Raw genomic sequence first — 18990 nt, forward strand, 5'->3', positions numbered from 1 at the left:
GGCACAGTATTGTGCACGAAATCAGAATTCAATTAATCGGGCAAAGGTAAAATAATTGATTTCGTGTTTCCCAATGTTTACTAACACTGTGGGAACCTGGGATGAGGTAAGACAATTGCAGGAAGAAGCAGGAGAGGAAGAAGTAAAACAGTGGGTAAAAGCAGGATGTGCACCAAGAGAGAAAGATCATGTGTGGGTCTATCGAGATGGAAGACCAGTAATGCCTGATAGCATGATGTCTGCCATGGCACGGATGTATCATGGACAGGGACATATAGGGAGAGATGCCATGATTCGGTCCTTTAAACAAACTTGGTATAATGCCAAGTTCAGGCTTGTGGCGGAAAGTATCTGTCAAAGATGTCTAATTTGTCAGCAATACAATCCAGGAAGAAAGACAGTGGTGAGTCTAGGAACAATAGGCCGTGAGGGAGGGCCTTTTAGCAGAATGCAAGTAGATTTTATTGAGATGCCTCCGTGTAACAGATTGAGGTATGTTTTGGTAATGGTATGCCTATTCTCTAGGTGGGTAGAAGCGTTCCCAACAAGAAGAAATGATGGAATGACAGTGGCAAAATTATTGTTCAGGGAATTTATACCTAGATTTGGGTTTCCAGTAACAATTGAATCAGAGAGAGGAGGACATTTTCATAACGAGATTATAAAATTGATTCATGAAGCATTGAATGTACGACAAAAACTGCTTTGTGCCTACCGGCCAGAGGCTTCTGGTGTAGTAGAACAAATGAATGGTACTATCAAAAACAGAATAGGGAAAATGTGTTTAGCCACAGGTATGAAATGGCCCGATGTCTTGTGTCTAGTACTCATGACTATTAGATCAATACCAGACAGAACTACTGGTTTGAGTCCTCATGAGATCCTCATGGGATGCGCAATGAGACATGTATTTATACCAGCCAACAAGCTGATGACAATAACTGATGACATGGTATTGGAATACTGTAAAAGCCTGGCTGACGCAGTTCATTCTGTGTTTCATCAGGTTGGAGCGGATGCCACCACTCTTGAAAAGAAGCCCGCTCATGATCTGAGCCCAGGGGACTGGGTAAGGATAAAAGTACACAGAAGAAGAAACTGTTTGGTTCCCAGGTGGGAAAAACCAAGGCAAGTCATCTTGACTACGACAACAGCTGTGAAGTGTGCTGGATTGAAGAACTGGATCCATGCAAGTCATACCTTGAGAATTCCAAATCCAGTGGATGGTAAAGAGAAAGAGTATTTTGATGAGTCAGAATCCAGTACTGAGTCAGATGACGGAGAGCCAAAGGATAAGGAAGGAGAAAACTCTGAAAGGGGGGAGACAGAGCCAAGGTTAACTTTGGTCCCCAGAAGTAACTCCCTGAGGAAAAGATTGCAGATTTCTGAATCCAGTTCAGACTCCGAGACCGAACAAAGAGCCCATTCATCCAAGAAAGAACAAAGGAAGAACAAAGAAAAGGACAGTGGAGAGACAATAAAAGAAACCTGTGAGAAGGAAGTGCCAGATGAAAGATTGAGAGAAATTCCACCTGAAACAACACCTTTAGATGGACAGGTGCCAGATACAGAGAGAGAGGGAAAGATTATTGCGGAAGTCCCCCAAGGAGGTGTAGGGAACTCCAACATCCAGTTAGAAGCAGGGACAAGTAGTCAGCAGGAAGATTGCGTGACGGAGATTCGAGGAGTGACAGAAGTAGGGAAAACAAAAGAGGTGGAGAAAGAACTCGTTGAAGGTAAAAAGCAAGTCGAAGCAGAGTCTGAGGAAAGCGAGGATGAAATACCAGAAGGCCGAGTTCTGAGAAAGAGAGCTTGGAGAACTGAAAAGAATGATAAAGGGAGTAAACTGAAAAGAGCAGCCAAAGATGAAGTGTGGCCAAACAAAATAAAGAGACTGAGATATCGGCTGACACGTGTAAATTCGCCAAGAGCTGAACAGGTGAATGAAGTAACGAGTCAGGAAAAATCGAAAGAAGAAGAACAGACAGTAGTCAAAGAAAACAAACGATCAAGAAAGCCTAACCAGAAGTATAAATCACCGGAATGGACATATGTGGCCCTGCCTGAAGTAAAAGAAGAGGCGGATAGCCAAGGCAATCCAGAGGTGATTGTACCGGAAGTGGTTGAGGAAGATGAAGAATCGGAAATCCTGAGAGTTATCTTGTACGATATTGGAGAAGAAGCGGATGTTCAGGACAAACTGTATATTGAAAACGAAAGGAAGGTGAAAGATGATGAGATGCCAAATTGAATAAGATAAGAAATTACGAATGGAAAGACAATAAAATACTGAAAAAGACAAAACTGGTAGAATCACGTAGGTGCTTAGAAGCCTTGGGTTAGAAACTAGTTGTGAAGTAGAAGAGGCTAAGTCAAAAGACACGGCTCATTTTAGAAAGATGGCAAACATAGAAAGTAGCAAAAGTAGATATACCTTCATTAGAAGATGGTGCAAAATGTGTTGTTGTACAGTATTATTAATGCTTCTTTGGAGTATTCTTGCTCTAATAATTTCATTTAAAGTTACTGTTGATACATTGGAAGGACATAGTGATAACATAACTAAAATAGGGAAGGTTCAAAAGGTTTTTCCAACTACAATAGATAAAAACTATTTACATAAAGACAGGTCAATAACATTGTATGAATATGTAAAAACTATGGACGTAAGGGATTGCTACGTTTGTATGCAATTACCTGCATCTGTATCTGAAGGAGTGACTTATCATCACCTCCCTGTAACATATGGAATAACATGTAGTGTAATAGCTAGTTTGTTTTATCAAACAGGTAAATTAGAGTATAATTTTTCAGATGTAGATACTATATTTTCACAAGTACCGTCAATTAACAAGCTAAACAAAGTAAAACCTGCAAAGGTATTAGGTGAATTTTTTCTAGAGACAAATGAACTAACGTTAGAATATATATTTAGAAATAACTTGACTTGCAGTTTAAAGAAAGAGGAGAAGACATTTTTGGATATGGTTGAAGAAAGGAGATTGAAAATGCAAAGGAAGGTTTCAGAAGGGAAAGTGGAGAAAACGGTTTGGGATGTAGAAACGGAGAAACATTTAAGAGGAGAATCGAGTTCAACTATGGCTTTAGATTGGCCTCAGAAAGGGAAACTGTGTATAAGAAGGAATCAGACGGCATATGACAATTATTTTCTAGGGAATAGTGAGTGCCATGATACATACCGGATCATGGGAGGATGGGGCTTTAAAGGTGGAAGAGATCCAGTCTTTCCAGGACTGTATTTCATTTGTGGGAACAGGGCATATTATCGTTTGCCAGACCATTGGTATGGCACATGTTATGTTGGCCTGGTTTTTCCAAAGATTTTTCACATGGATAGAGGAGAAGATAGTGTACATAGTTTAGGTAATCATTTAGCACGAAGTAAAAGAGAATCTTGGGCTGAAATTGTAGGTGACATTTTTGGAGCACTGATACCCGCAGTGGGAATATCTCTGAATGCGAACAAAATTAGAAAACTTTCAACAGTAGTTGATCGCTTGTCAACAAGCACCGCTGGTGGATTATTATTGGTAAATACTGAAATGGTTGCCATGCGTGCTATGGTAATACAAAATCGACTTGCCCTTGATATTTTATTGGCAAAAGAGGGTGGAGTCTGTGGAATGCTGAAAGTTCAACATTTTTGTACTTACATTCCTGACGAAAGTAAAGATTTGAAAATTAAAATTACGAATATAACAGAATTGCATGACGAAATTGTACCACTGGAGGTTGAAGGTGTTTGGGAGAAGATCAGTAAGAAAATAACAGCTATCAAAGACTTTGTAGTAAAACTAGGTAGTACATTTATAGGTAAGATATTATTTCCATTAACTTGTGTGATTTCCTTAGTATTAATAATAAGACTAGGTAGTATTTGTTGTAGAAAGAATAAAAACCAGAAAAGAATAAAAAGAGAAAACTTAAGGAGAAGGGATAAGAAACAAGAGAATTTGAAGAAATAGAACTGGAAGAGTTAAAAGATAGCATGTATAAAATAGCAAAAAGAGAAGAAACAGGGGAAACTGAAATATGAGTGAAACAAGAAATCAATTTGAAATTTCCGTAAAAAACGACAACATTTTATGTTAGTGTGGTGATATAATCACCAAAGGGGGGATTGCTGGAGCGGGTAGGACAAAATGTTGTATACCCCATTCTGCATGTTTATATTATTCCGAATAATCAATTAATTGTAATATTATTAATCTGTTTGAAGTGTTAACTCACCAACTATATTAACAAGAGAAATATACGTGGGAATTGCACTTTGCATGGCTATATTAATTGTGAATTAACTTGTGTACGCATATTAATAGTAGAAAATTAGAATATATTTGTTATATGTTGCTTTAAGTGATATATTTGTGATTTGTACTTTATTTAGTGAGTATAAACCGCTCTGAGTGTTGCTTCTGCTAGATAAATACACACACATAAGGGTATTAGTAAGGGGATAACATTTTATTAGTCATTTCCATCTTTTAATTGCGTTTTTGTGTTTCTTTTGCTTAAGTTGACCATTTCGGCCTTTACAAGATGGCTGAACAGGACGGTAAACGTGACTGCCTTGACAACACGAGGTTCTGGGTGAAGTGCACGCGTCACCGCCAGCAACAGTGGTCTGGACCTGACCCTGGGTGAACATGTACCCTCCAAGGTCATTCCGGGATCTCATCCAAGACTAAGAGACAATGCCCAATTTAAAAGCCGGAACAAGCAAGTTTGATGATTTCATCTCCGACACCCTGAGATCCGCTCATCGCCAGTCGAAATTGACCAATCAGAACTCTCTAAACCCAATCTTGATACATATTTGTTAGTAATTTCATTATAAAAGTAGGTAGGGAATTAGGGTAGATTTCGCTACGACCGGCTCGCTTTTCTTTGACGAACTCGATTTCCTGACATTATGCTGACGGAGAGGACGGTGACACTGCTGGACAGCTGTTATCCTGAATCTTTGAGAGACTGAATTGCGGCCTAACTTTGCTGAATAAATTCTTCTTTGACTGATTGACTTAGAGGACGACTTAGCCAGAATAGGTAAATATGATGCTCTGAAATACTGATGGTGATGAGTTCTAATTTTCTTGCAAAATAATTTAGATAAAGAGTATTTGATTAATTGACAAATGTGTGATGTCAGTTATTTGAGTAAAAGAAATGAGGTAAGGAAGTAATGTATAGATAGACAAGCATTACTCATTAAAACCAAGTAAAACAACTAAATGATACATCTCCGTATGGAAGGGATATCTTAGGTTTGATGTCAAGGTGTTTAGGGTAAAGTAAAGGTATTTCTCTCATGTCAGCGTTGAGAAACATATTTTCCCTCAGAAAACAGGTCAACCGAGTGTAAGTTTATTGGTGTTATGGGCCCCACCAAGGAATGTATGTGAGTAAATTGAATGACGAGGTAGTTGGTCTGTGCCGAAGGGGGAATTTGACGTTCTGCGCTGCATCAACATCAGCTAACTGCAGGATTCATTTTGATGATACCTGCTCCTACATCACTGGGCTGTCTTATACACTGCTCTAAACTGTAGGATTTTGCACGTATTCCTAGGCTTCTCCTTCAGCGCCTTATGCTAATTTGCTAGGCCTTCCTGAAACATTAGTCAAACCATTTGGCCTCATGGTTCCCGGATCTAATTGGCTTCAGGAGCAAATTGCTTGCTATCTGACCCAACAGGGCAAATTAGTTGGCCAGCCCCAGGCAGTCATCAGAGGTGGTGAGACAATTAAAAACTGTATTAAGATGGTTGGCAGTTCGGGCTGGACTGTTCCCATGAGGCACAGGATCAAGACTGATTTGCATATGGCCAGGTCTAAAATGGGGTGGCATGGTGAGCAAAGGAATGATGGATTTAACCCAGATCTCTTGACTGGGGGTGAATGTTTTGATTTGTTCTGCATTCCGTCCATCAATTGTGTGTCTTTTGCTTTCTCGCCCTAAGTGCACCATGTATGCCCAGACGTGGGTCCTGGGCTCACTGTGCCACTGGAATCAAGCTATCCTGGCTGAAGAGGGGTGAAACCCCAAAACCGGTGCTAGGATGCTTGTTTCCGGTCCAGGGAGGACCTGGCTTGGCAGTTCGGGCTGGACTGTTCCCATGAGGCACAGGGTCAAGACTGATTTGCATATGGCCAGGTCTAAAATGGGGTGGCATGGTGAGCAAAGGAATGATGGATTTAACCCAGATCTCTTGACTGGGGATGAATGTTTTGATTTGTTCTGCATTCCGTCCATCAATTGTGTGTCTTTTGCTTTCTCGCCCTAAGTGCCCATGTATGCACAGACGTGGGTCCTGGGCTCACTGTGCCACTGGAATCAAGCTATCCTGGCTGAAGAGGGGTGAAACCCCGAAACTGGTCCTGGGATGCTTTTTTCTGGTCCAGGGAGGACCTGGCTTGGCAGTTCGGGCTGGACTGTTCCCATGAGGCACAGGATCAAGACTGATTTGCATATGGCCAGGTCTAGACTGGGGTGGCATGGTGAGCAAAAGAATGATGGATTTAACCCCTTCTGTGCCACGCCCTTTCCCCCTCCTGTGCCGGGTGTTTTATTAGTGGGTGGGGTTCATGACGAGATAGTCTCGTCATGAGCACAGCGCGACCGTGCTCCATGACGAGACTATCTCGTCATGGGCACTGAAGAGGTTAACCCAGATCTCTTGACTGGGGATGAATGTTTTGATTTGTTCTGCATTCCGTCCATCAATTGTGTGTCTTTTGCTTTCTCGCCCTAAGTGCCCAGGTATGCACAGACGTGGGTCCTGGGCTCACTGTGCCACTGGAATCAAGCTATCCTGGCTGAAGAGGGGTGAAACCCCGAAACCGGTCCTAGGATGCTTTTTTCTGGTCCAGGGAGGACCTGGCTTGGCAGTTCGGGCTGGACTGTTCCCATGAGGCACAGGGTCAAGACTGATTTGCATATGGCCAGGTCTAAACTGGGGTGGCATGGTGAGTAAAAGAATGATGGATTTAACCCAGATCTCTTGACTGGGGTTGAATGTTTTGATTTGTTCTGCATTCCGTCCATCAATTGTGTGTCTTTGACACACAAATAAGACATTATGGCATTTAAATCAACATTTCTCCATTCCAACTTGAGACCTTGCGTCTTAACCGCTAAGGAGGACACGGCCATACCATTTACACCACTACCCCCTTGCGAGTACATAAACTAACTCGTAAAGGGTTGTGATGACTGTATATACTCTCTACCATCCCACCCCTTGAGACCCAGCCCAATAAATCTCTGGGTACAATAATGTAATCAATGACTGAGTGTAGTAACCACAAAGGCAGTGGTTAGTAGTTTAAATCCTTTATTATCTTAAGATAAAAAGTACACATCCAAAAAGTAACCTCCAGCTTCTTCAACTGGCAACATCCACAGAGTCTTACAGTGATGTCATAGAATGACATCACCGAGTTCTACAACATTGAATAGAATCTCCACACATCTCCCCCCTTACAAAGCGTTTACAATAAAATAATCCAAGGACAGCAACTATACAGGTTAACATTCATAGTGATAACAAAATAATCACAAAAGATACAAAAATATAATCATTCAAAAGAATTTGGAACATCAATCTTGCACAAGTTTCCCATGCTCCATATTTTTCCATCAGCAAGAGTTACCACATAATTCATCACCTTTACCACTTTTTGAGGTTTGGAAAACTTACTCTCTCCTTTTTTAACCAAACCCATTCTTTTAGTGATCACCCAGTCACCCACTGCAATTTTTATATCCTTCACTCCCTTTCTCTTATTGTAATCATCTTTATTTCTTTCTTGAGACTCTCTAACTCTTTCTGCAATTCTTTCTCGATCTACCCACACCTGATCTTTCTTTTGTAACCATACAGGGGACTCTTTCGTTGCTGGTTCTCTCCCTTTTAAAGCCACAAAAGGGGATACACCTGTGACTGAGTGTGGAGTTACTCTATGTGCCCACACCATTTTATTTAACTCTTCTCTCCATCTCAATCCATTACTTAATGACAATTGAATATTGTCCATTATGATACGATTCACTCTCTCAACCAATCCGTTGGCTTGAGGCCTGAATACCGCCACCCTTTCATGCCTAATACCAAGATTAGAAAGAAACCTTGCCATCATCGTGGAAACAAGTTGCACTCCATTATCCGTAACTAAGCATTTAGGTATTCCCTCTTCCAAAAATGCATTCTTCAAAAAATCAATAACAACCTCAGATGTGATGTGCTCAACAGGCTTTATCATAAACCACTTGCTATGGTAATCAACTAGAACTATTAAAAATCTACTTCTCACACCTAGCCTGTTAATAGGACCCAAAAAATCCATTGCCACTTTCTCCCACGGCCTATTAGGAATTTCAAGAGATCCTAGAGGAGGTTGACGAATTACTCTGCTTTTATCGCTATTACAGCATGGCTGACATTCCTTTACAATTGCTTCCACTTCTCTGTCCATTTCAGGCCACCAAAAGCTCTGCCTTAACCTTCTCTTACACATACTTCTGCCTAAGTGTCCTTCGTGTACCAATTTAACTAACTTTCCTCTCAACATCTTAGGAGGAACCACTCGGTTGCATCTCAACACTCTGTCCTTTTGAATGCTTAACTGCTCCTTCACTTTTAAGTACTTTTTTAACTCTTCATCCAGATTAGCTTCACTATTCCAACCATCACGTATAACGTTTTTAAGCATCAAGTATTCTCCATCCTTATCTAAGGCTTCATTCCATTCTTCCTGTTTCAAAGCCAAAGTCAAATCATTAACGTCGTACATAGATTCTACTTCAGATACCCAGAAAGAATCTTCCTCCTGTCCCTCAACTGGCATACGCGACAAACAATCGACAATAATATTTTTCTTACCTCTTACAAACTCAATCGAAAAATTGTAATCCAAAATTGATAAAAGCCAACGGGATATCCTTGGAGTCACACCACCTTCAAGCCCTTTTCCACCTTTAAAAATGTGTACCAATGGTTTGTGGTCCGTTTTAAGAACAAATGGCAAACCCCACAAATAAAATTTTAAATGGTTTATCCCCCAACAACAACCCAATGCTTCCTTCTCAATGGCAGAGTAAGATTTCTCTGCTCCCTGCAAACGTCTAGATGCAAACCCAATCACACTCTCACCCTCCATCGATTTTTGAGTTAATACAGCACCCAATCCTATATTGCTTGCATCAGTCGTCAAAATTGTTTTCTTAGACACATCAAAATGGGCTAAAGTAGGGGCGCTAACCAATGACGATTTAATCTTTTGGAATGCCGTTTCACATGAAACATCCCACTCAAACAATACTCCTTTTTTTAACAACATTCTCATAGGTTCGACAATCTCTGAGAACCCAGATATAAATTTTGAGCAATACTCAGCTAACCCAAGGAATGATTTCAATAAATCCTTATCGGTAGGTTGTGGAGCATCTACAATTGCCTTTATTATGCTTTTCTTAGGTTTAATTCCCTCAGCAGATATCTCATGCCCCAAATAGTCCACTTTTTCTTTTCTTATCTGACATTTTTCTTTCTTGATGGTCAACCCATGACTAGCAATTTTTTTTTACAACATCATTTAACAATTCATCATGGTCCTTAAAAGATCTCCCCACAACCATGATGTCATCCTGAAAGCACAAGACACCATCCATCCCCTTGAAGATATCTTGCATGATTCTTTGGAACACCGCAGAGGCTGAGGCTAAACCGAAAGGCATGCGTCGATATCGGTAAGCCCCCAGTGGTGTAACAAAAGAGGTTAAAGCTCGTGACTCAGGATGAAGATTTATCTGGTGGTAGGCAGCTGACATGTCTAAGACACTAAATACCTTTCCACCACCCATAACACTTAACATCTCCGTTATATTTGGCAATGGTTGTCGATCCACCCATATATTTTGATTTAAGTCTCTCAAATCAATACACAGACGAATTTTATTCCCATCCTTCGGTGCAACAACAATCGGAGAAAGCCACTCCGATGACTCAATAGGTTCAATAATTTTACATTCCAAGAGTTTGTCGAGTTCTTTTTGTAAGGGTTCCCTCATTAGTAAAGGTATGGACCTAACTTTATGCACCACAGGGCGAGCATTCTTCTTTAAAATAATCCGGTGACTAAAATTTTTGAGCATGCCCAATTCATCAGTAAAGACCTGTGGAAACGACAACATCAATTTTCTTCCCCAATCAGAATTATTATCTGCAGCAGGCAAACTACATTCATGAGCAGGTTCTACTATCATGACTGGTTCCTTGGCATTCGGATCAAGTATTATGTTCAGATCTTTCTGATGTCGCCATCCTAAAAGATTTGATCCCTCTTCAGTTATATATATTCTACCATGAACGCTATTACCTTTGAAAAAGATATTCATCCACAACATCCCTATGATGTTTATTCTCTTACCACCATATCCCACAGCACTTATATCTGAGTTTTGTAATTCAGCCAAACTTTTCTTCAAATTATTTAGATAAACTTCTCTTGAAATTAATGTAAACAAACTACCAGAGTCTGCTAATACTTTGACTTCCGTTTTTTCTAAAATAATGCCACAGTGAGGTTTCTCTAATTTGTCAGTACTTTCCATTTTTATGTTATTACAAGTAACTACACTAATAATTTCCTTACATTTGGATACATCACATTCATCAATGGAAAGCATTAATTCCTCTCTCACTTCCCCCAAATTTTCCACAATTTTTACACTGGAAGTCTGGCCTCTCGTTCTACACATTTTAGCCAGATGACCTTTTCTTCCATTGTGCTTTGCACGCGTGGGTTCGGATCCCATCCTCGTCGCCATGAAAATGTAGTAACCACAAAGGCAGTGGTTAGTAGTTTAAATCCTTTATTATCTTAAGATAAAAAGTACACATCCAAAAAGTAACCTCCAGCTTCTTCAACTGGCAACATCCACAGAGTCTTACAGTGATGTCATAGAATGACATCACCGAGTTCTACAACATTGAATAGAATCTCCACACATCTCCCCCCTTACAAAGCGTTTACAATAAAATAATCCAAGGACAGCAACTATACAGGTTAACATTCATAGTGATAACAAAATAATCACAAAAGATACAAAAATATAATCATTCAAAAGAATTTGGAACATCAATCTTGCACAAGTTTCCCATGCTCCATATTGTTCCATCAGCAAGAGTTACCACATAATTCATCACCTTTACCACTTTTTGAGGTTTGGAAAACTTACTCTCTCCTTTTTTAACCAAACCCATTCTTTTAGTGATCACCCAGTCACCCACTGCAATTTTTATATCCTTCACTCCCTTTCTCTTATTGTAATCATCTTTATTTCTTTCTTGAGACTCTCTAACTCTTTCTGCAATTCTTTCTCGATCTACCCACACCTGATCTTTCTTTTGTAACCATACAGGGGACTCTTTCGTTGCTGGTTCTCTCCCTTTTAAAGCCACAAAAGGGGATACACCTGTGACTGAGTGTGGAGTTACTCTATGTGCCCACACCATTTTATTTAACTCTTCTCTCCATCTCAATCCATTACTTAATGACAATTGAATATTGTCCATTATGATACGATTCACTCTCTCAACCAATCCGTTGGCTTGAGGCCTGAATACCGCCACCCTTTCATGCCTAATACCAAGATTAGAAAGAAACCTTGCCATCATCGTGGAAACAAGTTGCACTCCATTATCCGTAACTAAGCATTTAGGTATTCCCTCTTCCAAAAATGCATTCTTCAAAAAATCAATAACAACCTCAGATGTGATGTGCTCAACAGGCTTTATCATAAACCACTTGCTATGGTAATCAACTAGAACTATTAAAAATCTACTTCTCACACCTAGCCTGTTAATAGGACCCAAAAAATCCATTGCCACTTTCTCCCACGGCCTATTAGGAATTTCAAGAGATCCTAGAGGAGGTTGACGAATTACTCTGCTTTTATCGCTATTACAGCATGGCTGACATTCCTTTACAATTGCTTCCACTTCTCTGTCCATTTCAGGCCACCAAAAGCTCTGCCTTAACCTTCTCTTACACATACTTCTGCCTAAGTGTCCTTCGTGTACCAATTTAACTAACTTTCCTCTCAACATCTTAGGAGGAACCACTCGGTTGCATCTCAACACTCTGTCCTTTTGAATGCTTAACTGCTCCTTCACTTTTAAGTACTTTTTTAACTCTTCATCCAGATTAGCTTCACTATTCCAACCATCACGTATAACGTTTTTAAGCATCAAGTATTCTCCATCCTTATCTAAGGCTTCATTCCATTCTTCCTGTTTCAAAGCCAAAGTCAAATCATTAACGTCGTACATAGATTCTACTTCAGATACCCAGAAAGAATCTTCCTCCTGTCCCTCAACTGGCATACGCGACAAACAATCGGCAATAATATTTTTCTTACCTCTTACAAACTCAATCGAAAAATTGTAATCCAAAATTGAGAAAAGCCAACGGGATATCCTTGGAGTCACACCACCTTCAAGCCCTTTTCCACCTTTAAAAATGTGTACCAATGGTTTGTGGTCCGTTTTAAGAACAAATGGCAAACCCCACAAATAAAATTTTAAATGGTTTATCCCCCAACAACAACCCAATGCTTCCTTCTCAATGGCAGAGTAAGATTTCTCTGCTCCCTGCAAACGTCTAGATGCAAACCCAATCACACTCTCACCCTCCATCGATTTTTGAGTTAATACAGCACCCAATCCTATATTGCTTGGATCAGTCGTCAAAATTGTTTTCTTAGACACATCAAAATGGGCTAAAGTAGGGGCGCTAACCAATGACGATTTAAACTTTTGGAATGCCGTTTCACATGAAACATCCCACTCAAACAATACTCCTTTTTTTAACAACATTCTCATAGGTTCGACAATCTCTGAGAACCCAGATATAAATTTTGAGCAATACTCAGCTAACCCAAGGAATGATTTCAATAAATCCTTATCGGTAGGTTGTGGAGCATCTACAATTGCCTTTATTATGCTTTTCTTAGGTTTAATTCCCTCAGCAGATATCTCATGCCCCAAATAGTCCACTTTTTCTTTTCTTATCTGACATTTTTCTTTCTTGATGGTCAACCCATGACTAGCAATTTTTTTTTACAACATCATTTAACAATTCATCATGGTCCTTAAAAGATCTCCCCACAACCATGATGTCATCCTGAAAGCACAAGACACCATCCATCCCCTTGAAGATATCTTGCATGATTCTTTGGAACACCGCAGAGGCTGAGGCTAAACCGAAAGGCATGCGTCGATATCGGTAAGCCCCCAGTGGTGTAACAAAAGAGGTTAAAGCTCGTGACTCAGGATGAAGATTTATCTGGTGGTAGGCAGCTGACATGTCTAAGACACTAAATACCTTTCCACCACCCATAACACTTAACATCTCCGTTATATTAGGCAATGGTTGTCGATCCACCCATATATTTTGATTTAAGTCTCTCAAATCAATACACAGACGAATTTTATTCCCATCCTTCGGTGCAACAACAATCGGAGAAAGCCACTCCGATGACTCAATAGGTTCAATAATTTTACATTCCAAGAGTTTGTCGAGTTCTTTTTGTAAGGGTTCCCTCATTAGTAAAGGTATGGACCTAACTTTATGCACCACAGGGCGAGCATTCTTCTTTAAAATAATCCGGTGACTAAAATTTTTGAGCATGCCCAATTCATCAGTAAAGACCTGTGGAAACGACAACATCAATTTTCTTCCCCAATCAGAATTATTATCTGCAGCAGGCAAACTACATTCATGAGCAGGTTCTACTATCATGACTGGTTCCTTGGCATTCGGATCAAGTATTATGTTCAGATCTTTCTGATGTCGCCATCCTAAAAGATTTGATCCCTCTTCAGTTATATATATTCTACCATGAACGCTATTACCTTTGAAAAAGATATTCATCCACAACATCCCTATGATGTTTATTCTCTTACCACCATATCCCACAGCACTTATATCTGAGTTTTGTAATTCAGCCAAACTTTTCTTCAAATTATTTAGATAAACTTCTCTTGAAATTAATGTAAACAAACTACCAGAGTCTGCTAATACTTTGACTTCCGTTTTTTCTAAAATAATGCCACAGTGAGGTTTCTCTAATTTGTCAGTACTTTCCATTTTTATGTTATTACAAGTAACTACACTAATAATTTCCTTACATTTGGATACATCACATTCATCAATGGAAAGCATTAATTCCTCTCTCACTTCCCCCAAATTTTCCACAATTTTTACACTGGAAGTCTGGCCTCTCGTTCTACACATTTTAGCCAGATGACCTTTTCTTCCATTGTGCTTTGCACGCGTGGGTTCGGATCCCATCCTCGTCGCCATGAAAATGTAGTAACCACAAAGGCAGTGGTTAGTAGTTTAAATCCTTTATTATCTTAAGATAAAAAGTACACATCCAAAAAGTAACCTCCAGCTTCTTCAACTGGCAACATCCACAGAGTCTTACAGTGATGTCATAGAATGACATCACCGAGTTCTACAACATTGAATAGAATCTCCACACAGAGCTATAGACTCCCCTTACAAAGGTCTCTTTTGAGGGGTAGAGAGGATCCAGGAATTTACAGGCATTAGTAAGGTTGAATAAATTAATAAAATGGGTGAGTGCTTGGGCCTTCTGTTGCTTGCGCAGATATGTACATCCTAGACTAATGGTGTCAAACAAAGTATGAGTATTATGCTCCTGGCTAATTCCTAATTTTATATAACAATCACCACCTAGGGTGATCTGATACTCTTAGTGCAATGAGGGGAATTTGCTGGCAAGGCCTAAAAAAAATGCTGAGAGCAATTTAATATTGAGACTAAAATCAAATCCGGCATTCCTATTATAAAAATTAATAAAAACACTGGTCAGACCCTTCGGCCAAGTAGATCAAAAATTCTTGGGTTAAAGTGATATCAGTGCAGACTGGGCTAATTTTACACTCTAAGGTTACTCTGAACAGTGTAGTTAACCCCACCCTAGCCCTGCCAAAAGGAGATGGAGTCGCTGGGACAGAATATTAAACATAACCGTCCAAACTAAAATCGTCAGTAGCCCAGGTCTCCAGGAAGAAAAAAATATCCTAATTATATATTGAGGTGATCCAATTCTTGGAGCCCATTTTGCTGGCAATACCAGCAATATTCCAAAAGAGTATTTTAACCCCTTGCATGTCTTTGACTGTGTTGGTGGAAATCCCCACTCCTGTATATGGGCTGATAACTTTGGAATTAGGCAATGTAGGACAGTCTCCACTAGCTATGTGCATTGTGGGGCTCATATCTCGACCCGAATGACCTACACTATTGACTGGCTTCCAGGCCTGGGCTCCACTCCAACACCTGGCAAATGCTGGGTCAATCATTATCAGCCATGTCTCCTGAGGGCGCAAAGGGGTTCTGGACAGGGATGTTATAGGGGGGTGGCAGAGGTGGAGTAAGACGAAAAGGGCTCTCCCAAATTTGGTGGTGTGTAGCCACTTCTCTATAGAAATAACCACAAGGCAATATCCTAATATTGCCTGACATACCTTGGCCTTGAAGGGAAGCCCTAATCAAGTCACCTGCAATTCTCAGATTTCGAAAGTTACAATAACTGTCACTCGCGAGTTCTTTCTGTATGCTCCCCACCATCCCACCCTCCTTATCATGAGAACTACATTGAAAATGTTGCATTGGTGCCTCAAGTTCCCATGTATCCAATGTACAGACTTGTGAATTAGGCCCACAGTAGACTCACTAGCCTCTGGGCGTAGAGTTGGCACATTGGCTAAAACAATGACAAATGGACAAGATGACTTCTAGGAATAGAAACTGTGGTCGACCCATCTCCCTGGCAGCTGTTTAAGAATTTTCATGTGACCTTGGTTGTTGGCGCCCACTGCTTTTTCTATAAAACCGTTGAGTCTGTTGACCCTGTTTTGGCAGAAGACCCACCATAAATTTTGGTTCGGTTTACACTTGACCATCCTAACAAGTGGGTTGGCAGGTGTTTAAATGAAAAAGAGTTTGCTTGTTATGGGTACAGGACACTCGCTAAAAATAAGCATAGTGTGGATTAAAAATAAGGAGTAAACGATACCTTTAGCAGCAAAACCAAGAGGGTGGCCCAGCCCCAACTCTACCGGCCTCTGACGGGCACAGACCGACCTGCTCTTGGCCTGGTCTTCACCCAGGTATGTCCTGCGCTGCGAGGGGGATAAAGCTCTTTTAAGTGCTGTGCTGCATGCAGAACTACGATGGTGCCTCTCCTGGTGCAAGTTCTGGTGGGCTATGTTGTCACCCGCAATGCGCCCCCCAAGGTGCGGCAAGTCGATTGTGTTTTACTGTACCACAAGAGGCCTAAAGTGCTTTTCAGCACGGTGCGGTAAGTGGGTGGGACAGAGCTACAATGGTGCCTCTCCTGCAGCATGTGATGGTGGGTGAAGTAGTCCCCCGCATTACAGCCCCCAAGGTGCAGCAAGTCCGTTGTGTTTTACTGCGCCACAAGAGGCCTAAAGTGCTTTTCAGCGCGGTGCGGTGAGCGGGTGGGACAGAGCTACAATGGTGCCTCTCCTGCAGCATGTGATGGTGGGTGAAGTAGTCCCCCGCATTTACAGCCTCCAAGGTGAGGCAAGTCCGTTGTGTTTTACTGCGCCACAAGAGGCCTAAAGTGCTTTTCAGCGCGGTGCGGTAAGTGGGTGGGACAGAGCTACAATGGTGCCTCTCCTGCAGCATGTGATGGTGGGTGAAGTAGTCCCCCGCATTTACAGCCCCCAAGGTGAGGCAAGTCCGTTGTGTTTTACTGCGCCACAAGAGGCCTAAAGTGCTTTTCAGCGTGGTGCGGTGAGCGGGTGGGACAGAGCTACAATGATGCCTCTCCTGCAGCATGTGATGGTGGGTGAAGTAGTCCCCCGCATTACAGCCCCCAAGGTGCAGCAAGTCCGTTGTGTTTTCAAGTGCTGCAGGAGGGCTAAAGCTCTTTTAAGTGCTGTGTGGCAAGAGAGCGGGACAGAGCAACAATGGCGCCTCTCCTGGTGCAATTGCTAGTGGGCGATGTAGCCCTCCTGCAATTCGCCCCCAATGTGCGCACGTCCGTTGTTTTCTCCCATGCAACAGGAGGGTTAAGGCACTTTTGAGCATTGTGCAGCGAGCCGGCGGGACAGAGCAACGATGGCGCCTCCCCTGGCGCAAGTCCTAGTAAGCGACATAGCTCCACGCAATGTGGTTTCCAAAGTGCGGCAAGTCTGTGTTTTCCCCTTCATTACTCTGTGAAGGTTTCCGTTTCTACCAATGGAAGGCCTAAAGTGCATTTAGATAACGAAAGCTGCCTATATTTCTGCAAAGCTTTTCCATTTGTGCAAAGTTTAATCAGTTTTCTATTCATGAAAGTTCAGCAAACCTGAACATTTTAATTTCAGTGCCCATTGTTAGCTAACCCTTGAGGACCATGACTGTAACCTTCTCTGCCTTCTACAGACTGTATTTTTTTCTCAAATCAGGTTCTATTAAAATTATACATTCTTATCAATGTTATTATTTCTCTTTTCTTTGTACACTTACTGTGTTAAATAAACTGTTTCCTATTGGGAAATAATATTTATTAATAAGTGAGCTTCTCCAAAATAAACATAATATAAATATTCTTTCGTTGTTACGTAATATGGTCCTATATTATCATTTTTGGGTTATAGTTACATTTACAAACCACTCGAACCAGTTCTTTATGTTGATCTCTGAAAATTGCACTGATTTCCAGGCCGATACACCTACGGAATATCTCTTCAGAATACAATAGTAAGGTACTTTCCCCTTGACTTAGTTCTCGTAAATACATAGCCACATCTTTAGTGGATTGCTCAGAAGGCCACGTCAGGTCATATCCACACCCATTAGAACTAAAATACGGTTTAGCGCTATGGTGACCCCCATGATATCCATTAAAATGCTCTCAATTTCCTCCCAAAACACCTGGATCCCAGAACAAGTAAAAAAGACATGTTCATCATTAGCTTTTAAAAACCCACATCTTCTACCTCTGGGGGTTGGCTGCAGTAGAAATGTTACGTTCTTTTGGAGGACCAATATTATCAATTGATGGTGAAAAGGTGATTTAATTTTAGGTTTGCTGGCTGAACCACTGAATACAATAAATTTAGGGAATTTTGCCATATTGATTGTAGGTCCACCCCTGAAAAGTATCTTCTCACAACAAATATGGTGTCATCATCTTCTTGTCCTCAGCCTCCAAAAACTCCCAGTACCATATAGCTACCTCCTTACTTTTGGATTTCACATCCCGGAGTGTGGACTCAAATTCCCAGTCCTCCCCCGATCTCATGAGCCGTACTTAAAAGCCAAGAGGACAGCTGCACATATTTGAACCTTGATAGGGAATCTCCTGTCTTAGCTCTTAAGACATTGATCCAGCGCAACACCTAATCAGGGATCAATACACGATAACATACAATGGCCCATACACATTCACCCAAATCCCTGATGCGCTGGGGGTGAAGTTTTATGACGTAAAGTTCATTTCCTTCACAGGTTCATGTTTAGCCTTTCTAAATAAATAACTAAACCTTATATCAACTCTCTTTCTTACTCGGTCGACGGACCAATTAGTTGAGAAGTTGATGGAAATTTTAGCACTATCTAACTAACTATCAAGTTAGCTAAATAATCACAGACTCTCGGTACGATTAATAAAGTTTTATCTCAAAATTGATGGAATATATCAATGCTCATTGCATACAGTTACAAATGCAAACAATAAAATTCACAAGAGGGAGAGAAACAATCAACAAATGCAAACAGTGTCATACTCATCATCATATATGATAATGCACATGAAGGAGTGGATAGATTAAGAGACATGAGCTTCAGCAAAAAAATGCTAGACAATATACATGTGATGAAGTGGATAGGTCAAGAGACATCAGTTTCAGAGATAAAAAAATA

This window comes from Triturus cristatus, chromosome 6 (genome assembly GCF_964204655.1).
Source record: "Triturus cristatus chromosome 6, aTriCri1.1, whole genome shotgun sequence".
Taxonomy (NCBI): domain Eukaryota; kingdom Metazoa; phylum Chordata; class Amphibia; order Caudata; family Salamandridae; genus Triturus; species Triturus cristatus.